Here is a 23,672-nt window from a genome sequence, read left to right on the forward strand (position 1 = left end):
TGGAAATCGTCTGCTTCAGCAGACAGTGATGTGATAGTGACGACTTCAGAGATCTTGCCAAGAACACTAGTAGAGATGCTCAGATTTCCACCAGCCAAGAACTTGGCTGATTAGCTTAATGAGCAATTTTTTCTAGTGAAAGGACTCCAAAACAATGGATCTTAAGAAGTAATTAGGCAGTGACATGTTTTCATATATTCAAATAATAAATTGATTTGTCAGAACTACAATTTAACCAGAACGCTTGAAGAATTTTAGTTGAACCAGACTGATATTTATGGTCAAAAAAGGGAGAGAAAAGAACAGAAAACTCAAAATGTCTTTACAGTTTCTAACTGGAAATTTTTGATTTTTGATTACAAACTGATGTTTAATTTGCGAACACATTTTAAAGTGTGTGTTAAATAAAATATTTTCATTTGTTCTGTGAGCCAGAATTATCTCCTAGCTCTAGTAACAAAATGGAGGTTTTGCTCATAGATGTTTAAAACACTCAATAGGCAAAAATCTTCCAGAGGCTCAACTTGTGTGAATTTTAGGGATGCTTGAATTTGAATCAAGGTCAGTCTTGGAAATCAGCCATCCACTTCTGGAATGTCTGATATTAAGCTCCATCTAACTCAAAATAAAATATAGCGATCCAACCAGTTTCACTGAAGGTCCTCTCAGTGTGCATCCCTTGTCTATGTGCAAGATGAGATGTTGGAGTACTGTAAAACCAACACAGAATTTAAGAGGAATTCAAGCTTTATTCTGGTTCTCGCTTAGTGCAACCAAAGTACAAGGATTCTATCTCTGCTCCACATGGGCCACAAGAGATGACACCTTCTCTCAAATAACATGGACTGTTTGCACAATGATCATCATGTGACCCAAGCATTTGCACTGCTGACAAATGCCTGGATGTACATCCCTCTCACAGCCGACTGTATTTTAGCCACATGAGAGCATTTTCTGTCACATTAGAGGGAAGTGTGTTAGGACCTCAGGAAAAAGAATCAGATTACAAGAACAATTCAGTTGCCTGTAATCCACTTTCTACACATCTGAAGAGTTCCAAGAAGGGCCACATAGAACGAGCAATGGGTCAAACACCATTTTCTGTTGGACCAGATCCAACCATGACCCATAGAATGTGACAAAAGATGCCACGGATCCAGTTTCTCTAAGACATGCTTCTTATCACTGGAAAGCTCCCTGTTGGCCTTCCTCTCCAGTGCACTCTCCACTGCATTATGTGATTTCCCAGTGATCTCCTCTGCTTCTCTCTGCAAAGTCTCTGCAATAGCTGGCACTGATAACATTTACAGACAACTGTGTGGCTACTATAACTGTAAATCTATATCCCTCTCACCCCAAGCAAAGAACTTGATGCAAGTTAGGAAACTCAGAGGAATGGATTACATTAATTCAGCAATAACTCAGTTCTTGCTCAAACTTATCTGTCGTATGAGAAGAGAGTACAAGAGGACAGGATGCTATTTCTCAACATTGGCTCTTTGTATTATTAGGGTGGCTGAACATCAAGGGTGAAATCTTGGCCCTTACAAAATTAGTGGGAAATTTGCCATTGACTTCAATGGAGCCAGGATTTTACCCCGGGTGAGCACAGTTCCCATATGTGCTTCCATAATGAAAATTAGGAATGATTTGTCTGGTAGCATATGGAATCCATTTATGCATTATGAATAAGATTATTATTTAAAGTGGAAGATAAATGTAACTTAGCTACTATGTTCATGCATGCCTTGCACATATCAAATATAGAACATGGGAATGAGAATCCATTACATTCTCCTCTTTTTATCTGTATTAGGTAATAGCTTAAGAAGTTTGTTGGGGAAGAGACTTACAGGACAGGGGAAAAACCAGCAACCTATCAAATTGTTTACTAAGTTTTGTAATGATACAAGCCATGTTGTCCGGGTTCTGGATTTCCTGCTGCCTGTCAGTTTAAATGGATCTTTAACATTGCTTTAATGGCAGGTTTTCTGTTTGTGAATTAATTTTACTATTAAAAGAAATATATTTGAATGAATAAGAATGGAGAAAAAGCCAAAAAAGGGAATCTCATCCCTCATGGCTCTGTACTGCCTGACCTTTCCCACCAGAAAAATTATTCTGCTTCTTTGGAAACATGGCTGAGTGCCATCCCCACTGCAGACATGGTTTCAAACTGCCTTGGAGCTGTGCCACGAGGAACCTCTGGCTTATTATACAGGACGGATGCCAGACAAACTGGCTGAGGTGTGGTTGGGTTTTATGGACTTCCAATTTGAAAGTTATGCTATACATAATGTGATTAGATCTGACTGGAATGTTATTCCTTATTTTCTTTTATTGAAGTTTAATTGTTTCCTTATTCCGCTGTCATCTCTCCATTTGACTAACACTTGTGTATCACTGGTAAGATGTAATACTCAGCCTGGCTTTGTCTTTATACACCACTGCTCTGTGGACCCTTTTATGTTCGCTCAAAGAAAGAAGGAGAGAAAGAAAGAAATTATTCAAAAAGCAAATTCCTTTTTAAGCTTCAGTCCTAAAGTTTTTGCAGAAATCCTGCCTGCAGCAAATGTTTTACCTGAAGGAGGATAACAACAAGCCATCAATCATACAAACAGACCTCATTCTCACTAAAAGGCACATGTAGTTTAGATGGCCATCGCGTTCATTTTTTAGCCCCTAGTTGTGCATTCTGATCTGCACAAGCAGATTGCTGCACACATCCCATAGGGCTCTGTTTCCTCTGAAAAGGTACAGTGACCACACAGTTTGATCAAAATAAAAGATAAGGACCTTCATTCACATGGTTTTTATGTTGGGATCAAAATTACTACCATTTAAATATTTTATGTTTGCCATATTACAATCTAACAAATTAGCTTGGCTAAACAAGCTTCTGTGGTGAATGAATTACTTCTGTGCAGTTGGTGCCAGGAACATGTTATGAAAACAAAACATAAGATTTACAGATATTAACAATTTATAAGGTCAGAATGAGTGACTAATTATGAAGTCCTTGCCTAACTCAAGTGCCAATTTACCTCATGAGCTCTTCCTACTAGAAGTCATCAGCTGGACATGCCATCACATGCCGTGCACCACAGCCCTCCGCCTCTCGTAAGCTCAGGTCTGCACCTGCCATTAGTATTTTACCTTTATATATGTCCTGCTCCATTTGACCTTAATTTAATAGCATTCAAGGATTATTGACAGGTGACTGCAAATGGAAAACTTTATGGTTTGTTCTAGTACATACTGTCCACACTTCCAAAACCCTCAAATAATGAGAGAAGCCCACAGGCTTTGTGGTTACACAACTAATCCTCAACTCTAAAGTTTATTCAAGTACATCTAAACTTGGAAGCTTTTTTCCCAAGGAAACTAGAGAAACTCATAATACGGATGTACATTTTTATGCCTCCTAGCCCACTGTGTCTCATAGGCATACATGTACTTCTTGATTATTTTTTGGTAGAGGTGGGAGCTAACTGGCTCAATAGCTGTACATAAGACAGACTTTCCCTAAGTGGAGAAAAAGAAAGTAGATCAGACTTTATAGCGCTAGCATTTAGCATTAATAAAAAAATCTCAAAGATGCAATTTTCTTTTATAAGAAGACAATAGTTTGAAAAAAAACAATATATGACTACACAGCTTCATACAAATGCCAGGTTTACAGTGCCACTGGAACAGAAGTCATAGAATTAAATTGGACTGTCCTTGACTGTGTTTCCTCAGGAAACTAGTGCTGAGTTGGGGACAAGGGGGGAGATTACACAATTTTGGTTTGTTTTTTTTTTTTAAATTTCAATTCAAAGATTTTTCTCTTCTGTAGCACTATAGAGGCAAAAATGTAGGTATTTTAGTCAGGTTCTATGCTTAGCTACATAACAGAGAAAAATCACTTTATTAAAGGTGTTTATACAAAAGACTGCAAAGCCTTGTTTTGAACACCCAGCAGTAGCAAAACATAGGTTAATATGCAGACCTTGTCATTGTTCAGTTCAATTCCTAATAATATTGTTCCTTGCCTATAATGCCCATGGTTCTCATATCAGTGCTTTTCTCTTTCCCCTAGTGCTCTGTGACCTTGCGTTACTATCCAACAAAGTAGGAGAGCAAGCAGGATGCTTTATCAGAAAAAATAATTTCAAATGAATGTTAACATACCTATTTCCTTTCTGTCCTGCCCACTTCCCCCCCTCCCTTTGGCTACGATTTATTAAAATTATTTTGATTGAGTACACATGGACCCTTGCCTTCTATTGGAGAGTATCAGATGGGTTCAGCTGTGTGTCATAAACCTAATTCCTTCAGCAAATACAAGAAATACACTAGACTTTCTTGAGGAACCAGTCATGGTTGGGAAGTAGAAATGTCTTTGCTGGGGCTATGAAGTTCCAAGTAGCCATGATATGCAGCACAGTGCCAACAGCAAAATTGCTGCAAGGTCATGGATTTGTCAAAATATATGTTGTTTTCTATCCAAACCTCAAGTGACATTATAACAAGGTTTTACTGTTCTTGCTGTCACTTTGCATTAAAAGTCTTAGACCAGTGAAGAAAGACAGAGCTGAGGAATAGAAGACAAGTAGGGAAGTGCAGAGGTAGGTTCATTTTTGGTGACAGAGTAAAAAAGAATTCAATGGCTGGAAAAAGCAGGAGAAATGCATATTGAAGTGTAAACTATAAAGTTCTGACTCAACTCTGAGTGCCTAACAGACCTTAACTGCCCTACCTAGGGCCTTTACACACCCCTGCCCACAGGTTTAGGAGCCTTATTTAAGCTCAGGCCTGGGCACCCACTCCTTGCCTGAGGTACACCATAGGTGTACTTTTTCCCAGAACTACACCTGAATTTTTGCTTGACTTTCCCAGACTGACTTTCAACTTGACTTGTTACTTTGCTTTTGCGTTGGTTGTCTCTGATCTATCAACAGGACCTGTTACGGTCACCACCCTGCTGCACTTTCCTGGCCCAGGTGTTGTACAGCTTTGCCCTGTCAGTGAAGTCATTGCCTGGTCTCTGCTCTGACCACCCTTGGCTTCCTCCTCCTTGAGGGAGCAGCTGGCCCTCACTGCAATGGAGAAGAGAGACCTCTCCTTGGGGAATGCATCCTGCGGGAGGACCAATAAAGGAGTGCTACGTAACCAAGAAGAAGAAGGATAAGAACTGTGCTTCCCACTCTATTTCACCTCCTCCAATCCCTGTTTAGAGATAGAAAGATCTTCCCTGCAAGGATGTGAAATGTGTTTCATGAATTTCTGAAAGGAAGGCAAAGGCAATTGTAGACTCTTACAGTCTCCATATTGCTGGCAGTCATGCAAAAACATTGCTGGCAAACTATATAGGAAAGCAAGCAGTAAATACATGCCAAGAAGTAAAAATGAAAATCATGATGGTTCAGACTTACTCAGTTTCTTTATTATCAGAAATTTTAGCCAACAGGACATCATTTCTTACCTAACGTAAATCTCCAGTAGCATATGTCAATATATATTAGCTTTTTACCAAGCCCCTGTCAGATATTACCATAAAATAATTACCTACATCTAAAAAAAACCCCAAAAAACAAAAAACAAAAAAACCACCCCAAAACCCACAACAAAAAAATCCCACACACCATGGTTGCTCTCATAGTGGGAAGAGAATATGAGGAAGATGTCAGAAACTGAAGCTGTATAAAGAACATATTCTTAACTAAAATCTAAAGGACACCACATACAAACTGGGAAGGAGTTTTGAACTTGACAGCACTGATAGTTCCACAGTTATATTGTTATGCTGAACAGGCTGACCATAAGTGAGCATAAGGAGATCCTCATAGCTTATTGATGAGCGAAAATATGGTCTAGAAGATGGAAGTGATGAGAGAGCTCCATGTCTTTCAGATCAAGGCGAGGCTTTACTTTTCTAACTGATCGTAGAATAGAAATGAAAAAACATTCAGATCACCTCTTAAAAAAAAAAAGAGGATATTGCTTGAGTCTTTTGGCACAGGTCAGGTCAGTAGGATTCTCTTCCCATGAGGTGTGGAATGGCTGCACAACTACTCTGAAATTGTTTTTATAGCATCTGGGAGCTGTTCTGAGGCTTTCTTGCCTGAGGGTTGATGCTTGGTCTGTGGATCTCCACTGGCATGGAAATGCTGTTCACGTCTCTCCTGGCCTGTCCTCAATCCAAACATCCTTCTATACATTCAAATGACACTTTGTTCCATTCCATTTATTCTGTAAAAACGAAAAGCTTTGACCAGGATGTGGGAGGACTCTGTATTTTTATCCTTCTCAGATCTTAGCACACAACCCACAGGAAAGAAAGAGCTGAAATTACTTGTTTGCTTCCTTATTAAAAATAAAAATGTTCACAGCTGTTGATGTCTCAGCCATTTTCCCTGTTAAATGTCAACATACATCTGAGGTTACTAAAAATGCAGTATCTAAGTAAGATTCAAAATAAAAAATAAAAAAGTGTATGTTTAGCAGACTGTCCTGATTTATTTCCAGCCTCCTTAAAGTAGGCTTTTTCCTCTGTCCCCAGATTATTTTCCTCTGTTGTTGTTCTCACTATCACCTGTCATCACAAACACAAATCCCAGTTCCTTTTTCACAGAAGCTAAAGAAGCTTGGTTAAAAAGATACAGCTTCTAAAAACAGTACTTCCAAGGTGTACACAGTTTCTGTATAAGAGTACATGTATCCAAAGCAAGGACTAATGTAAATGGCAGTGACAGGGAGACCCTTCTGTCCTGGTTAGGGCCCGTTTTTCCTACAGATATATATAATCCAAAATTTATTTGCCTCTTTGATTGTTTTGATTGATATTTATTGAAAGAGAATGTTGTACTGAGTGCACACTCTTTGTTTAGCAATACAGCTTAGACTGTAAAATAGAAAACAAACAATTAAATAGCCAAGATGCTCATCTTTCAAACAAGCATACTGGAAAGATGTTCTAGCACATTCTGTCCTCTGCAGCCAAATTAATTGGTGTCTTAAAATAATGAAGGTTCCCAGTAATTCCTGTGTAAATTCTTAACTTATTCTACAAAACAGCTAAAATGTGTATCATCAACTATACAGGTGTTGCACTGAGGTCTCCATTAATGTTCACATGCTGGGAATATAAACAGCTCTGCACACTTTTTTCTTAAACACACTCACAGAAGATTTGTCACACTGTTCAGTTCATCTCAAATGGAGGAACCTTGTCCGAGCAGTTTCTCATGAGCTGAGGTCATTGTGAGGTTTAGGAGTTACCACATAACATGTTCAAGTTTGTGCTTTCAATTTACTGTGTAGTGATTTTAGTACTTAAATATCAGACTATCTCAATATAGTTGTATGCATTCCCACTCTAATAATTCAAATCAGTCAGCTATATATTGCTTTTTCTATTTCTCCTAAAATGATTACACTTACGTGCTACCAGTTCATTAACAGAACTCACAATAGCAAGACATTAGGGTGAGAAATTGATACAACTAATGAAATAATGAAAATTAAATCATTCCCTCAAATCACTGCATTTTTAGAAAAGTTTTGTTCTGTGGTGAAAAAGAACTACAGCTGTCAAAAATATGGCATCCTAACCTCTTAACAAATTTTAAAAATACCATCTGCAGGCAATGCAGTGCAGATAAACAGATGTTGCAGAAGTACAAAGCCCAAAGAGAAAATGGTTTGACAGTTCTAAGGTTAATATATCTGAAAAAAAAGATAACATATGTTTCTCTGATGAAGAGAAAGAGAGACTGCAAAATGTAACAATTGTTAATGTTTATAAACAGCTATCAAATGACTAACATGCAATTAATACCTGAATTCATTATTGTTTTGAGTTTCCTTAAGAACAGTAAGTAGATCAATTAGAGAGGACTACAAGTTCAGCATCTTTCTGTGTAGTGTTAGTTGTTTAGTTTAACTGGAGATGGTCCCTGCACTATCTTTAATCTGCTTGTGGGGTTTTTCTTCCCCTGTCCAAGAACTCCTCTCATTAAAGCGAACTCTTTTGAAATATGCAACACTGGCTAGCTTAGTCCCACTTACTAATGGTCCCGAATTGATTCTTAATTAGTTGCAGTTTTGGTCAGAATCCCATTAAAATAACCGAATGCTCCAACAGGAAAGAAGGAACAGGGTGGTGTTCTGCTGTGAGCTGCTGAGACTGGGGGTGAGCTTGCACCCACAGGGGCAGCTATGCAAAATGCAGTGAGATTCAAATCATGCTCTGTATCCTGGTTTGAATAGAAACCTTTGTATGGTAATTTATCCTCCATCTATAAAATATGATGAAGAAAGGCATCCAGATGCTGTTAGAAAAATTGCGTTCCTCCAATACTCGTCTAGTCTCCTCTTAAGGAAAAGAAAGGATACTAATTCAGAAGAGTATGAAACCTTTTCAAGAAACCACTGGGGTTTTTTTCTCTCTAATTTTATTTGCTATATATTTTCTAACCTTCTGTTTATATTCTAGAAAGCCTCTGGGAAGCTAAAGACTGCATTTTCATGTTTTTCTTCCAAATGACTGAGTATTTGCTATGAACTGAAGCATATTTTTGTTTATGAAGGGAATCAGTGGTCATTGTACAGCTGTTGCTTTATGATTTGAGTTTAATTATAGAAAAGTGAGGTATCAAGAAAACATGCTCTTCTAAAGCATTATCTGGAGCAAGTGTCCCTGTTGTTAGGGGACAGTGATATCACGTGAGCAGCTTTTGTATTCAGCAGTAATAATTCACTGCCTGCATGGGGGGATTGATCCCAGCTATGGTATCCCCAAAGGAGCCTCCACTAGGAATGGGCTCACATACTTTGATCTGTAGATTAACATGAGCAGGATCACAAGCCTTTGTCTCTTGTAAACATCGTATGTCCCTAAATTTGTATCCAGCAAAAGGCTGAGTCTTGTGTTTATTTGGGTAATGAATTGCAGTAATTAATGCATGCATTGATTCCTCTACTGACTCTCCCCTAAAGGCCATTTCCATTTTTAATTTATAGAAAATGCATACGATTCCTTTAATCAGAGCACAGTCTAGAATCTAAAATAAACACTCACGTAAAAAATACAGTAAATAGGAGCGAGATTACTGAGCAGAATTAAGGTAGGAATTTAGGTAGACAGAAGTTGTTTTTAACATTGTATTAAAGACAGCTACATAGCAATTAGTATAAGAATACGCATTCGGAATTTTCAGGGCAGATCCAACCCTATAATCAGAGAAGCACAAATCCTGCTATTTCATTGAACAGATTTCCACTTACTTCAGGGCTCAGTTTGGTCCCTCACATATGAATGTATATTTCGGTCACATATGTCTATTACAAGGATGTTTTGATGCTGTCTTTCTTTCAGTCTTTTATGGCTTTTGTATAAAAAAAGACCCTACCACTTACTAAATATTCTTGAGGGGGGAACATTCAAAGGAGCAATGTGTGATTCCTTTATGAATTGTGAATATTTCTTATTTGCCTAGTGCCAAAACTGTGCTCAGCGTTGTACAAGATGCAAAATGCAAGCAGCCTTTCCCTCACAGTTCTTCAGCCCAAAAGCATTTTCTAGCATTCCAAGCATTACCCTGATCTTAAACCGGACCGTTCACAAACAACACGGCTTCAGAACAAAGAAAAATCAAGTGCAAACCAAATAACACAGTTTAGAGGAAATAAACCACAACAAAAAGCCCCAAACAAATTATATCAGAATTTTTTTTAATTCCTGCAGCACTTTCAGACACTAAGATTATCTTTTTCCTTCTTGGGAAATGCCTGCTTTGTATCATACAGTTCTTTGTATATATAAAATTTCCATATACATATTGAAATGTGTGTAAAATATGCCTGGGGAAGTATGAAAATACAACATTATAAATACACAGCAAGGCAGATGATGCTGTGCTGAGGAATGCAATCTAATATTTTTCTGAAATGTACAGGTAATATAAATTACAAAATACCCCACGGTATGTATGCAACATAAAGGACACAAAAAGAAAGACTGATTTGGAAGCACACACAAACTAAAGGAATACCTGATTAACCTTTCACTGACTCCTGGGCCACGTGATGCAAAGCTTGCCTTCCTCCTAGAGTGATGGCTTTAGAAGAAGATGTTAAATTTAACCTCTGGCGCAATGATAAATTGACAATAAAAAATTCAATGGCTTGGTAATTACCAATCACTTTGGACATCGGCAACATTTTTCAGTTCTGTCAGTGCTCATTGGCACAAAAGCTTCAGCTGAAATTCTCTCGATCTCCCTCTTTTTAACTTTGTTTTCATGATGCAGATTAAATCTGCCACCCTATTACTGATTCATTTTCCTAATTTTTCATGTCTGCACCATGCCCCAGCTGCACTAGGCTGATAATTGTGGAGCCCAGCCCTGATGATTAACATCAGAAGAATTAATTATGCCTGCCATTAAAATTCCAGGTTGCACATGGTGATCAAGAAAAATTAAGTTTCTCTAGGCCTCTAAATCATTTCACCTTTGAGGAGAATGATAGTGCCTCGACAGCTAAACTGCAGCCTGCGTTCCAGAAAAGGTCTAAACCACACACCCTTTGTGTAATTCACTAAATGCCTTCCTAGTTATTCTCACTGTTTTATTCCACTTGCTAAAAGGATTTACTGCTCTCCAGATAAAGACAACTAAAGTATCTAGCTGATTGCTTGATTCCAATATAAACCACCTTTTTTTTCCTCCTTTCTGATACTTTGAGGAGTATCTGTTGTATTAATTTCAAGATTAAAGCATCACACAGAGAATGAAAGATCCAGACACAGAAGTAGTTTCATAGAATTAGCAGATAATTTACTTTTGTCCCAGTTACAAACTGAAGGGAAATGATGATTTTAGTACTAGGTAAAGACAATGATATTTCTCAGAAACAAATTGATAATGAAACAACACCAGACTCCTAAGATCTTTAGGCTAAGTAGTAATGAGTAAGGAAAAGCCTGTTGACTGACTTGTTTTGAAAAGGATTTTTGCATGGGAAACTCAAAATGTATTTGGTCTAGCCTAAGGTATGACATTTACTAGAGCCATAAAGAGTAAGATGTTCTTTTTCTATGCTATGTTTTGTCTTTAAATTACCATAATCCTGTATATTACTGGTTTAGCTTTAGAAGACTGTGATGAGGATTCATATTTTGATGAATGGATGTAAATATCTTATGTCAAATTGTAAATGTCACTCACTACTCTACAAGAGTATGCATAAACTATACATTGTATCTGCTTCCCTTGTTATGTTTAGGCAGTACCACCATAGCAATTTAGATGTGGATATTCTTGTTAGCTTTTATAGATGACAGATTTCTAGAATAAACTTAACAGAATCAGACCAAAGAGCAGCACAAGAGCAATTATCTTCCTCTATAAAATGTTATAAAATGTGAGGACTCAGTGCATTTAGAGATTAACTTCTACGGGAAGTCATGTGCATGGCGAAATAAGAGAAAGACCCTTCAATTTAAAACTTAAATCCCTGAGTTTAACGTGAACATCACTGCTATAGCTCAAGGATATTGTATTCTATATAAAATAGGCCATTTAGAACTTGTGAGGACTTTATTGCACTGTCTCACGAATGACAACTAGCATAGTATTCGTGATTAAATGAACATTTATTGTATTTGTAAGAGTATTCCAGGAATGCCATAAAACGAAGCATGAAGTCATCCATTTAAACATTTTTAAAACATGTCTTAACTGAAAGCATTGAAAGTATCTCCTCACAAGACTTTTGTCTAAATCCAAAACCTTTTTCTTTCTTCCCCAGGACATAAGGGATAACTCAAAGATACCAGGATTTTCGGCAAATCACAGATGTTTCCCCAGAGAGTCAAGAAAACAGTCAAACACATTGTCAAAAGCCTATGAAATAAGGTGAGAGAACTCTGAATATACTTACTGGTCTTGACCATTTCTGATATCTCTGAAGAGAGAGCAAATGAAGTCCTAAAAGGGGAAGAGATGACAATCAACACAATGAAATGGGATTAAAACACTGGTGTAAGATTATGTCAAACATTTTCTGAATTAGACCAGTATTCAAAACCATAAATTCCATTTTTAGCAAGCATGGCTATCAGTCAATATATTTAGGTGATAAAAGGTTAATCACAGATCTAATTTTAAGATTTCAAAAAACCCAAGTCTGATAGGAACAAGATGAAAAATAAGTGTACTGATTTTTGATACATTTAAAACTTACTGCAAATAGATTTACTATGCAAATACATAAATGCTATATCAGCATCACAATCAGCACAGTATGAGCTTTGGGAGAAGATCATCTTCACTGACTCCAGTCTTCAGAATGCCAAAAAATAATTAATCTTGAAAGTAATTTGAAAGGTTATTCTGGGATTAAGATTTAGGCCAGGGAAGACAGGGATTAATATGTTCCATTTCCCCTAAAATAACCAACAACCTTTGTCCAGTTTATTCTTACTAGTTCACAGATGACTTTTGTTCCTACATATGTGCACATAGCATTTTATCTACCAGTGACTGAAATACAACAGATGTTAAGAGTACAAGACTACAACACACCAGGATCATCTCAAGTCACGGAGTTAATACCCAGTCCAAATCCAGGCTTCCTTATTTATGGGAACTTGAATATAATATTTGGCTAATTATTGTAGTGAACAGATCAAAAATTTCAATCAGGGTCTTACATAAATTATTTTGGTTGTAAGATATTTCAGTTCTGAATCTCTAAATTTTGGCTAATGCTGATTTCTACTCAAAACTTGACATTAGCACAGGGAGAAGAAGAAAAATGGGAAGGGGAAGGGGAAAATCTGCTTACAGAAAGAATTTTACATAAATATAGAAACATTTATGTTGTCATCTGAAATCACAGAAATTTCTGTCAGAGCACTGTCAGGATGTGAATTCTTTCAGCCTACTGGAGAGCAGCTACAAGAAGTGACACTGCTTCTTGTCAAAAGTGAGATTCACAACCCAGCTTGCAAAACCCCTGTAATACTTTGACGGTTAGGATGATTAGCTCTAAATAACAAAAATAAGCCATACTCCATTTCCAGATAACTTTAGGCAAATTTAAGTTGATATTTAGTTTTCAAAGGTCAGTGGCTCTGTATGAAACATATTAGACAGAGGTCTCTGCCATTTTATGAGATACAATTCCAGTTTTTAGCTGCCCAGCTCTTTTTTTTTTTCTTTTTTACACTAAAAAAAAAATAATTATCCCATCCCTCCTAGTTAAACACCATCTACCATCAAAAAAACCCATTTTGCATTGTCATTGATGGTCATCTTCTGTCATCCTTTATCCTGATTTACTTTGCTTATTCATTCCAATTACATGATTGGTGAAATAGTTACTACTGGACATCAGTAGAATTTGGCCTTTAACCTTTTATTTCCAGCACCACCACTGCTTCAAAGCCTCTATGTCTGCCATCCAAATTTTTCCTGATGTTGTTTTCCACAGTATCATGTTACAAACCTGTATTAGATATACAATGTGCTCACCTCTGGCATGAAAATAATTCCAACATCTGTCATGTGTACAACATCTGCCTGAAGGACAATGAGGTCTTCAACGTAATCTCTTGTGCACTTTCTTTTTGTGATCTTTTTGGCATGATTACTATTCATTGGTTTGAGTATCCACTTGAATATTGTCTATTAACAGATTTTAATTTTATTTATTATATATTTGCATTAATGTGACCATGAACTTGAACCCACTGTGACAGGTGCTGTAAAACACAGAGGGTCTTCTCTCAGAGTTCACTTTCCAAGACAAGATTACTGACAATGAGAGACCAACAGAGGAATACAAGTAAGCAATGAGACCGAATTTGTCAGCATGTTGTTATACAGTTTTTGTAGCCACCATTAAAAAAAAAAAGTTTTGAGGAGAATAATGTAAAATCATTTCTTTCAAGCAGAATGAGAATCATGTCTGTCATTTTTTGTTACACACACATTGATACAGCAAGAGGTGCTTTTAGCAGTGATATTTCTTCTGTGATACATTCCTCCCCTCCATGTTATTTAGGTATTTCTTCATCTTGCAAATCTATATTTTCCCCATGCTGTCAATTTGAGACTCATGTTATCTCCCAGTCTTCAAAAACAGTGCTAATAACATGAAGCTGTGAGAACACACACAGCACAGCAAACAGTTAATTTTGTGTTTCTGCCTGGTGCATGAATTCCTGAAGCCAGACATAGGCCGCCACGTTTCACTACAACTGGTACTGTGCCTACCAGTTAGGCCATATTAGCCAGAGTTCCAGAGGAAATCACACCTTGTGGTCATCAAATCTGTCCCACAGCTTTACCTGTCAAAAAGACTGGAAGCAAACTGGTAATGCTGGACACTTCTGTATCAGTCATATATCTCAAGGCAGTTGATGTCCCTCTATCCCCACATACAAATCAGGTGTACCTTTTGTGCACTAAGGTGAAGTAGATCAACAGGTCTGATTTCAGCATTTTTCCTGAGAATTTTCCATACTTTCAGAGCTGTATCAACTCACTAAAGATCAGAGACAACATTCCGGTGTTGTGTGAGAATCATGGAGGGGAAAAAAAGATAAGTAATACACTTTGAAGTGTAACAACAGGCTTACAATTATAGAGAGATGTTGCACTGATACAGCTAGACATATCTATCTTCTATATGAAATAAAAATTGCTTCATAAATACAGGCAAAGGAGAGGAAAGTCCTTTTTCCTTAATTGTTGAATGGGATAGAAGCTCAAGAACCCTAGTCTTGCTCACATGAGTAACCACTGACTCCAAGAAGATAACCTGTGTGTCTAAGGACAAGTCATATGAGCAAGATTTGTAGAATCAGCCTCCAAACTTGCAGAGTATCACAGAAAAAGCAATTACTAGTGAGGAATGTGAGAATCCAGGGAGCATTGTTCAGCTTAAAGTCATAAGTGATAAAATGTTCCTGTACTGTAACACTGTGTTCTGTGTTGCTGGGCTGGGACACTGCAACAGACTGTTTTGGTTCCTTCTCTCTGTACCCACTACTGGCAAAGGAATGGCTGGTAAACCCTCATGCTGTGATGTGCATGTTGCTTTGTCACAAGCTGTAGCATCTGTGTCTAAGCTGATATGGATGGTACCATGTCCGCTGTCTTTTGCACATGCCATTTCTTTCTGAGCAGCCATGCACTGGACTACTGCTCTGTAACGTACATAAAAGCAAAGACACAGCTAAATGCAGCATATGCAGTTGTGTTTATTCTACTTAACACTATTGCATGTTGTCTATTTTTCTAATGAATTAATAGTCACGACTTTTGAACAGTTAATTGTTTTTAAAATTAGCAATATTGGTACGGAGACCCATTTACTACTAGAAAATTAAAAAGAACATTTAATATTTTATGCACACAAATTCTGAGCTTATCCTAATGATTTCAATGAAGTGTACCAGTTTAAATAATTCCAAACTTGTTTCCAGTTAATTCTTAAACAAAGAAAATAGGATAATTTATGTATACATCTTCAGTTCTGTGCTAATCAGACCTAGACTAAACTTCCCTCACTGTCTGTCACTGTAATTTGACTTGCACCATACCTGCCTAAAATATAATACAATGCATTCAGCATATATTTATCTATACGTAAATCCAGAAGCACATATACACTCAAACACATATCAACAGAGTTTTGCCACATATTTATGGGGCATTTCATATTACAAACTACCTGAGGAGACTCAGGTTTCGGTTTCTTTCCCAATTATGCTGCAGCAGGGAGCTTGCCTGTCTAACGTAAGTCACTGGAAGACACTTCCACACCAGTCTTGTGACGTGAAAATTGGCCCATGCCGTTTATGGTGCAGCAGCCTGTTACCATTTGAGTATCGTGGGCTGGTCACTGCAAGAATGTTCTAGCTCTACAGCTGTCATCCTACACGTTTCAGTTATTAAACTATCAGATATATGTAGGCTTCCATATTACACATCTCTTCCCATCTCTGTGCTCATAGAAGAGGATCTAAATTTGGAACATACATTTTCTTTCATCATTCAAATCCATATTTATAACCTATTCAGATTCAACCCTTTCTCAAGGATTTCTCTGTCTTGAAACAAAAAGAAGTCAAGTCTTCCCGTTGTCAGGTCATTGTCTGTTTCTGTCTTTCACCTGGCACATCCAGGAGAACTCCTAACCAACTCAGCAACCAGAGCTAGCTAATACCACTCCAATGTTTGCTAAAGTCCAAGCAGGCTGTTAATTCTTTGGAGGGCAGATGCCCATTTCTGCAAGGCAGGGCAATGTTCACATCCTGGAATAAAGGGTTTACCACACACAGTTAATCTTATATTTCAGATACGCATATAACTTGCTAATCACATTTAGTACAATCATATTCAGGTTCATGAAATTGCATATAATTGGTCAGAGGCTGGGTCCTGGTGCTCTAGGTTTAACAGCTATAGATTATATTTAAGAATATGATTTTTCTTCCAGTAATAAGTTTTACAAATTTACTGTCACCATCTGCATAGGGGTCTCATTCAAAATATAAAAATTAAAGTGGTGTTTATTTAGGTCAGCCCATTTAGTCAGCAAGATATTGTGGGATGATTCACACAAATAAAGATTTGGCAAAATATTCCCATGACAGTTTCAGTGTCAGATCTCCAGGGAAGACTATGGAAATATCAAAATACAATGAATTATTTTTTTTAGCAATAATCAGAATAAGGATAACTGAATTGGCAAAAAAATCACAATCATTTTTACAGAACTATACTTACAATATTACATTTTGCAATTAATGATATTTCTTAGGAAACAAAAAAAAAAAATCAAAGCACACATGAGAAGTAGTGATTAATAACATTCTAATTTGTTACACTTCCATTTGATGACATCTTGCTACCTTGGTCAATATTTCATCCCTGGTGACTTCCCTTTTCACATGCTACTAATCCATGCTCCAGATTTGGAGAACAGGCCACGAGTTTTAAACAGTCTCCAATTTCTTCCAGTTTACAGTGTTGGCTATCTTTCATTTTAAAATATCTTGAAAAATTAGTAACCATCCTCCTTATGCTGTAAAATAATGAAACTAGAAAACTGGCAATTTAATATTTTCTGGTTTAAAGCAGTGGTTTACAAAAACCTGACATCCACTCTCAATGCATTTTTCTGCTGTGAAGAAATCTGCATGACTTCTGTACTAATATACCCTTATCTGACCATCCAGAAAGTGCAAAGACAATAACTTTTTCCTAAATAATACTTTTTCATATTCTTTGCAGTGACAGTAATAGTTAAAAACATCATTTGGAATGCAAATAAATCTAGAAACTTACAAAAATATCCTCATAGTTTCTGCAGTGACTAGGCTCAATTCCTCAAGGGTTTGATGGCGTAAAAAGACGCCTTTCTCATGGCAGCTTCCCCTACTTATCCTATACTCAACATAACCAGTAGGAGTCAAAGGTCAGGGGACAAATGAGAGCTACTCATCTAAGTGAGACTCTGCAAGAGACAAAGATAAATTGATATGGATGTGGGAAACTGGAATGAATGAAGAATTAAAAAGATGTTCCCACCGGTCTGCACCTGTACCAGAAGACAGAAAACCACATACACTACTATCTGTGTCAAAACCGTTTACAACACTTCAGCTGAGACTGGCTGGGAAAAACAGTGTGACATCTCTTCAAAATCACAGTCAAGTATTTAGGTGTTTACACAGGTTTTACTCAGCATGTAAATTCTAGATTGTAGGATATATTGAAAATAGGTCATACACTTGAAATATCACTCTCACATCAGGTTCTCTATTGAAGAACTGGATCTTTATATGCAGATATGTTTTAGCAATATTTCTGCAAGCAAAAGAGGACCAAAGTTGGAAATCTCATATAGTCAATCTTTTGATGAAATTATCAGCACTTGATTATTTTAGTAAGGTCAAAAATTCCACAACTGCTTTGAAACTCAAAGTTTGCCTGAGAGACAACAGTGTTCAAGTTTTGATTCTGCTTTGATTTAATTCAAATAACATTGCTCTTCACTAGCTGATATCTTATTGGAGCAAAGCTTTATACTCCTTTTCAAGAACTACCTCTTTCTGTGAGGAGATTTGGCTTCAGTAATATGGGGAGGACTCCAAATGATAAATAACCTGAATATTGAACAAATGGCAACATTTCATTCATGCAGAGCAGGAAAATTTAGCCCCCATGGGTTATGTTACTGGGAACTCCTTAAATCAAAATGTGGAAACTCAATATTGAGGTACATAAACTATAAGCTTTATTGATCATGTCTCTTGCGACTGGGCATTCCTACCATGCTAAAGACATAACTCTGCATGGGACTGATTTCATTCAACTCTGACTTAAGGGTGCTCAGCATCTAAAAAAGATCATAAAATCCTATTTCTGCACACATGTATCTCAGAATAGAACATGGAGGAATTCTCAAGGGTATTGTTTTTCTTCAGCTTTTCTGAAATCTTGGTCAGGCATCTAAGAATCCTGAAGAAAATGAATAGATATGCTTTCCAGTGGTCGCCTATGTGGCATAAACTGCAGTAACAGTATGAAATGCCTTCTGATAAGAGGCCAATGTCATTTTGTTTTCTGATCTAGTGCAACGCAAGTAATCCATTCTTACATATTTGCATAACTTTGCTTTATATCAGTTTGGGTGACTATTTACCTGTCACATATGGTATGATACTGAGTACATGCAGAAAAGGACAGCCAGCAGAGGGTGAAGGAAGATGCCAAGGTTATAAACCAGTGCTCATATTTACAATCGGGCTTTATTTCCATGAGAAGCTTCTCCAGCACAGACATAGGTGCAAGTGGAGAACATCAGAGCTCCCTATCAGGCAACAGCCTCCCTGGCCCAATCCTGTAAATTCTCCTCAGTGGCATGTTTTATTGCCCCGGAGACACCACATGATGTCTATTTATTTAATTGCTTGGAAAGCCCAGCCAAAGAAGGGTGTCTCAAGTTTGGCATGTTAGTTTCCTGCTTGCAGATTTACAATTTAGCACCGTTTGGGTTTTCAGAGTCTCCTTGTTAAAAGTGTGAGGGGCCCATTTCACCAGATGAAGTACAACTGCTTTGTCTGCTCCAAACAGTTGAAATCCCCCAAAAGGCACAGAGCAGAAGTGCAGTCTGCTTGAAAACTGGTGTGTGCCGCCCTTCCAACCACTGATTAATATTCAACATATTCTCCAAGCAGAGCTCTATATCAAGTTTGGTGTTTTCTCTGTCCTGTCCTTTCCTTCCCTCCTCCCGCCTAATTTTGTAGACAGACAGCCATAATACGCAATAGAAGCATAACTCTTTAAACTGAAAATGTCATCACTTAAGAATACAAGAGAGTGGTATGTGTCATGTATGTCTGCAAAATGCAGTTGCTGTCTGTTACAGTCTGTAGCAACTTTTAAATCTGTCATCACGGCATGAATTTCATATTAAGCTCCTTCCCAGTGCTTTAGCCAGGAAGTAAAGGGGGGAACATACTGTATCATTTATGGGCATGCTGGTGCTGGGTCAACCATGACATCACTCTCCACTCTGCTGAGCTGTAATGAGGTGAAAAGGCAGCTTTAGAACAACATAGCACTTTATTTATTAGGAAAATTTAAGTGTGCGTGTATTTCAATTTATGATAAAACTGAAAACAAAGGTTATGGACTATAGCTCTCCTACAGCACAAAGTAAGGGGGGAAGGGAAGGCATTTTGTAGATGGTGAGAGATTTAATGCACATAAAGCACAGAAGATTGAAAGTTCTAGGCAGGCTAAAATCCTGTACTGACAGCCCAACCAATTAGAGATGGTACACAGTGCATTTTGCTGCAGTCAAATTGTACTACATGCTTTGATCAGAGTGTATCACTGAAGCAAGAGTCTAGTTGAGACTAGCTAAAATCTTCAAATTTGAAAAGACATAAGCATATAAATTGAACACAGAGGAAAAAAAAATGGTGAGGTTTGGAGCCTGTAAGAGCCCTTAATTGCCGAAGGTTCCCTAGAAACATGCAGTGCTTTTTTAATAACATTGAAAAGCTGGGCAGTCATAGCATCTTTCCAAATTAATGCTTAAATAGAAGATGGACGTTTGTACTTTACAGTAAGGATTTTTTTTCTCATGGGTGGAGATGGGACAAAAGAGGTACAAAAATGTAGAAAAGCACAATGCAGAACAGGCTGATCAGATTTGTAATTAACTGCTCTTGTTCCTTTTTTCTCAGCTACTTCTTCTGGTGTCCTGTTTTATTTTTAAGGTTAGCATAATTATTTTTCATGGTTAAGTGTAACAGTAAGGAACATATTATTTTTACTGCAGGCACACTACCAGCAGTTGGCTTTTTCTGGAAAGCCCCGCAAAAGCATCACTGATGCTTACTTCCCTATTTTGAATCTTGCCTTGCTTCTAAAAAGGGCATCCCACTGCCAGCTGATCACAAGCCTGGCAATCCCGTCTTTCTTGGCATGCACAGTAAACCCCACACCCACAGTGTTCAAAAAATACTTTTAAAACACTACATGCAAGATGGAGCTTTTCTGTCTGTAAGATCTGAACACAGTAAGTACCAGGTCTATGACATGACTTTTCAGGCACCTACTGTCATACAAATAATAAATAATAATTTACATAAATACATGGCTACATGTAATTAAACAGAGAACTATGTCTAAGTTCAACTAAGAAATGTAAAATTTGATATTAAAATTTCTTCCTTATTACAAAAAGTTACTTTAACAGCCCTGGTCCCAATAAACAGATAGCCAGAAATTGGTGTGCAGCCAGAATATCTCGGGTTCTAACCTTCCTAAATCTCACAAACCTCTAACACCTAACAAATGTCTGAACAGTACTTGGCAGAAAATACTCCATGGAAAACCCATCTGGAAGAGTCAGTGTCAGCCCCTGAAAAGGGGGTATTCTTTTTTTCAAATTAGTGGTAAGCTGATGTCTCAGCATGGTGCTAGCATACAATGTACTGCTGGAGTTGTAATTTTTCAGATGAAACGTAAAACTACGTTCCTCAGTGTTCATAGAGGTTTAAGAAGCCATTATATGTTTCCCAAAGCAACTGTATAATTACTGGCCAAACTCTCATATGGGGGAATTAATTCTGTGTAGTATTTTATCCCAAGAAGGGAAAATAGTTTCTTTTTTCTTTTTATTTCATACATGTATCAGGCCAATGTCTTAGACATTTTTTAAGATCATGTTTCATAAGCTAATATCAACCTTCCAGAAAAAAAGGGACAAAGTAGGCAGAACAGATAATTTTATATCTGTTCTTATTTCTGCCAAAAATATCCACTGGACAACACCAAATATTTCATAAGTTGCAAGTGTTACATTTCCAGTTATGCTCTGCAATATATATGTAAAAGAAGTAGTGCCCTGAGTAAATAGGGCAACTCACAGAGTTGGCAGCTCCTCAACCCAAATGCAAGCAAAACCTAGACATCTTTCACTCTGTCCTTGTCTTGATTTTTTGGGTAATGTTACCCCCTACATTGTCTTTTCCTGTTTTCTCTCTGTTCTAATCAGGTTTGATCTATCTACAGATTTCCTTGCTTAGAAAGAAAGGTCTAAAGAAATGCCACAAATATAAAGTCTCTTAGTCCAACACTCATTCTTAAAATAGCTTTGCCTTCTCAGTGCACATTTGAAAAACAGTTCTGGAAAACTATCCGAGAAACTTATTAGTTAAAATATTTTTATTTAAATTTGACTTGTAAAACATTCTGTCTACTTCCCCTCACATGTGTTACTTGTTTCAAGTACAGCATGAACCAACAGTAAACACTGTTTTCTATCTCTAGCTGTGATGGAAAGCACCTGGAAGACAAAAGATGACTGAGAGAATCAAAACCAAGACTACATCAGCATGAACCGAATTCATTCTTCATATGTTTCCTCAAATGTTGACCTAAATTGAATTACACTGTGAGTAGGTCTAGCTCTCTATCTGCATTTCTTATTAAATAGCTCACTGTTAGCATCTGCCTTTTTATTATACCTTGTGGCCTTTTCTTTCCCATTAATAACCTCACCATATGCCCCAAGTTCAGTACTTCCTCCACAGAATTTATTTTGTCATCTACGGAGTCTTTAAACTGTTTCCTTTTTCAGTATGTGAAACATCTTAGTAGAAGACGAGAAGCATAGTCTCTACATTTTCCACTACCTACATGATGCTCTTTTCAACAGGTAGCCCTCTGTACCTTTCTGTATTTAGTAGTCCTGTTTCTGTCAACCCCCCCGTCACACTGAATAGCATGGTATTCCCCATGAATCTACAGTTTTCAGACAGGAATAGAGAAAGAAGCAGAAAACATCGTTATTGTCACTGTATGAATCCAGAATGAGCTACTCCTGAGTATTCAATACAGCTTTGGTTTCTCTAGCTCAAAAAGTTATGGCAGAATTTGAAAACAGAAAGAAGAGGCCAGCAAAGACGGTTGGGACTTGGAGTGACTTCTACACTGAAATGATTAAATAGAACAGGACTCTTCAGTTTAAAGCCCTGCCTCTGAGAAGACATGATCCTAACTATAAAAATCAGAAGTTGCATGAAGAAGCTGCAAGATTTTTTCTAATACAAGAATTAGACAGCATCTAATGAAAACAGTTCAACAAATGCACAGTTATACTAATAAAATTAGACACAGTATGCTGGGAATGCTGAAGACACAATGTGAATTTTAAAAGCTGTTAGATATTTTCATGAAAGAAAAATCCATCCAGGAGTATTAAACACAAAGGTATCACCTTTGCTTCATGAAATCCTAGAGCCATACATCAAAGAAGACTAGAAGAACAGAGAGGGGATTATGACTATATGTTTGACCTGCTCTCATGCATTTCCATAGGCAGCTATTAGTGGCCAGTGTTGGAGGAAGAAATCTGGGCTAGCTAGGCTGACAGAGGAACTCCAGTAATGCTAGCAGCAAAATTTTAAAATCTCATTGTCTGACAGTTTACTGCCTGTGCAACTAGAGTTAGTAAGAAAGAATGTGTACTCCTGTCCCAGCTGCTCCAGTTCGTGGTTTCAGTTAAAACACTAAACTGAGCTCTGTAACATAATACAGATCTTGGTCAACTTTCTCCTGTGACAGCAGGGACATTCAGTTAGTGAGGAAACAGCAGAGAGCTACTCAGCAGTGCCCTACACTGATGTAGTAAGATTCACAAATGCTCTTCCGATGATGTCTGTATCATTTGCATGTTATACTGCGTAGCAGTTTGGCTCTTTAGTATGATGTTTGTCTTGCTTTCAGCCTGCTCGCTAGTTGACACCACAGACCTTCTATAAATACTTCACCTACATTTCCCTGTGTTCACAAATCAGAGGGTTCTTTTCCATTTTAATTCTCTAATATTTCTCACAGTGCCTTATAATCTGTACAAAGAAAGCTAAACAAGAAGAAACAGACAATGAAACACAATGCAGGAAGATACCAAATCAGTCAGAAACCCCCACCCTATCCACACACAATCAGTGCCAGCTGTAGTCCAATTAAACTTAATCTAGTCACATGCTCATGTGTTCCTCAGAAATTAGAGGAAATCAATTCAAATGCTAATGAGAAAACCCATAATTTATTATCTGCTGAGGAATGCATGTTACATTAATTTTAACT

At 37.4% G+C, this 23,672-nt stretch overlaps 1 protein-coding gene across 2 annotated transcripts in view; it reads left to right on the forward strand.

Annotated features, from left to right (window-relative positions):
• The first annotated feature begins 461 nt into the window (after positions 1 to 461).
• The window catches only part of HNRNPA3 (heterogeneous nuclear ribonucleoprotein A3), a 127,753-nt gene continuing 104,542 nt past the window's right edge, over positions 462 to 23,672 (forward strand). For both annotated transcript variants that reach the window (XM_074829221.1, XM_074829229.1), the window contains exon 1: positions 462 to 467. The gene's annotated coding sequence lies outside the window, so the exon portion shown is untranslated. The remainder of the gene's footprint in view (positions 468 to 23,672) is intronic.

The sequence above is a fragment of the Strix aluco genome, chromosome 6 (assembly GCF_031877795.1).
Source record: "Strix aluco isolate bStrAlu1 chromosome 6, bStrAlu1.hap1, whole genome shotgun sequence".
Taxonomy (NCBI): Eukaryota; Metazoa; Chordata; class Aves; order Strigiformes; family Strigidae; genus Strix; species Strix aluco.